General features: G+C 43.2%; 1 protein-coding gene across 8 annotated transcripts in view; it reads right to left on the reverse strand.

Annotated features, from left to right (window-relative positions):
* The window catches only part of LOC104875337 (monocyte to macrophage differentiation factor 2), a 116,960-nt gene that overhangs the window by 48,648 nt on the left and 65,442 nt on the right, over nucleotides 1–2,870 (reverse strand). The gene's annotated exons all lie outside the window — the stretch shown is intronic.

Below are 2,870 nucleotides of genomic sequence, written 5' to 3' on the forward strand. Positions count from 1 at the left end.
CCTCAGCAAACACTGGCGGTGGGTGCTCCCTCCCTAGGCTGCCCTGGCGTGTTCACAGACACCACAGCCCTCCCCTCCCTGCTCTGCAAGCCTCGCCCACCAACCCCCCGCCCCCGAGAAGCCCTGACGCGCGAGCCTTGCACACAGCCGCACCCGTGTCCTCTCCAGTCAACTCAGTGCACCCTGTCCCAGAGCAGCCAAGCCACCAACCTGTGCGAGGGCTACACCCCACATGCTGCTTCCTGCGTCAGTGGGAAGGGCCACGCTCTTCACGCCCTGGCCTCCAGATCCCAGCAAACCTTTCTGCACCTGTACTGCTCACCATAACACAGGTCAACTCCCAGGACCCTCTTCACTGCATTCAATCTGCTAAAGAATCACTGAAGCGTTTATTTAAATACTGAAGATTCTTATTAGTGGAATCCTTATCTTTTTATTTTCAAATAATCTCTCTTTTGGGTGACATTGTTATTTTCTTTCTGTCATTTCTTTAAATATATTAAACATACCTATTCAGTATTCTGTAATCAATGATTCCAATTCCCAATGTTTCTGAAAATCTAGTTGTATGGTTTGTTATCTTTCACCAATCCTTAAGGTAGCATGACTTCTTGTGTCTTGTAAGTATGGATCTGACTTCACTTCTGGTGAAGTTTGGGATGCATGCATGGAAAGATGTGACCTTCCAAAGAGAGTCTGCTTTGTGTCTACCAGATGCCCCTGTACCCTGTCAAACTGCACTGTAATTTAGTTCTTATTCCAGGGATTATCCAAACCATGGTGGTACAATTTGGAACCCCCAAAATATGTAAGAAAAAATTGGTTTTCAATTATCAGGAAGAGCCTAAATTTTCCCACTCAAAGCTCAGGTCAAGAAAGGTAACTGTCATCTCTTACCAGATAATAGATTCTTATCCAATCTTTGTCCCCCCAATTTGAACTTCAGAGGATTCTAGCTGTATAGAAAGGGGCTCCTTTGTTCTAACTCCCTATCTTCTAAGGTCCCAGGGACTTTCTCTCTCTTTTTGGAAGCAGTTATTAAGTTTAAATCTCTTAGCTGCCAAGACTAACAAATACCTCCAGCACAATTATAGGTTCAGAATCTGCTAAAATTCTGTGGCTTTAAGATACTTCCTTTATTCATCCCTAGAAATTTCCTTTGTTTTCTTGTGTACTCACCTGTGCATTTAAAAGATGCACTTCCAGCTTATTTATATTCAAATATTTTCCAGGATACTTAATCTCACATACTGCCAAAAATTTAAAACCTATTTTTCAACCCATTTCAGCTTGGCTTGCATGCTCAACACAGCAACAAACAAATAAGCCACTGCTATCAGAAAGGGCTTTGGCAACCTCCACATTGCCCAATCAAGTGAACTTAATGGTCTGCATCTTTCCTGACCTACAGAAGTCTCATGCTGGCCCCATGACACCACACTCTTGGTGGTGGTATGTCTCTGGCCACTCCTCAGTCTGATGTGCAGTTCCCTCCTCCATTACCTAGCCTCTACATGGTGCAGCTCCTCCATTGTCCACACTAAGCCCTCACTACTTCACATTGCACATACCTTCATCACCAAGGTCATCCATCAAATACCACGGCCTTAAATGTCACCTCCTACTCACAAAGTATTCATAATCAGGCTCCTTACTGAGCACCAGATCTATATTATCTGACTACTATGCTTGCCCCCTCCACCAGGATGCCTCAGGCCTCACATAAAAGAGAACTCTTAACTATTTCCCCCATAACTTGCTTCTCTCAGTAGTTTTCACTTCAGGAAATGGCATCTCCATCTACCCATCTACCCAGTCATGCTTGACACCTCCCTCTTCCTTACCCTCCACATCCAGTGCGTTCACAGATACTGTGCCTTCTACCTTCAGAATACATTTAGAATCCACCCAGTTCTCGCAACTTGTTTTCCCCCAATTCTATCCAAGCCACCACTGACTCTCACCTAGACTTCTATAACCAATCACCTATCACTGATTTCAACATACTCTGCATGTAGAAGCCAGACTAGTATTTTAATTGTTTCAATGGCCTCCTACTGCCCTTAATCAAAAATCAAAATAGCTCCCCAGCACCACAAAAATAATTAATAGGCTAGATGTGGTAATACACACCTGTCATCCCAACACTCAGGAAGGCTGAGGCAAGAAGATTATCAAGTTCAAGTCTGTGCAACTTAGGGAGACCTTGTCTCAAAATAAAAAATTAAAAACGGGATGGGATGTAGCTTGGTGAAGAGCCTGGGTTCAGTACCCAGTACCACAAAATAAAACAAAATCCAAAGTACCTAACAACCCAGGTTGATCTTCCTAACTGCTCAGTCTCTTACGACCATCCTGCTAGTCTCCAGCTACAATGGCCTGCTTCAGTGCCCTGTGCCAATTCCACTTTCTCTCATCCCCAGGTCTCAGCACAACCCTGTTCCCTTGGCCAAAGTGCTCTTCCCACCCCACCAACTTTTCACCTGGTTAATGTGCTATCATCTTTGACACTGGTTTAAAGTTCATCTGCTCAGAGAGAGCTTCCCCACCTCACTCTCAATTAGTGCCTATGCTTTCCTTTCATGGTATATAAAACAATTTTTAATTATGTTTTGAGTTATTATATCTTTGAGTTATTGCTCACAAGACTCTTAGCTCCAAGAATATATGATTATTTTAACAATAGCTATATATATGCTTTTGGGAGAAGCAGAGGGAGAGCTGGGATCAAAGAGGGTAAAGGAAGGGCAGGGTATGGGGAAAAAATAAGAACCAAGACATATCATGTAAAGGTACAAGATCCCAATGATAAATGTAACTGCATTGTTTGCTTTAAATGTACCAATAAAGTTAATGAGGAAAACAATCTA

This window comes from Fukomys damarensis, unplaced genomic scaffold (assembly GCF_012274545.1).
Source record: "Fukomys damarensis isolate Sample0158 unplaced genomic scaffold, DMR_v1.0_HiC HiC_scaffold_17, whole genome shotgun sequence".
NCBI lineage: Eukaryota > Metazoa > Chordata > Mammalia > Rodentia > Bathyergidae > Fukomys > Fukomys damarensis.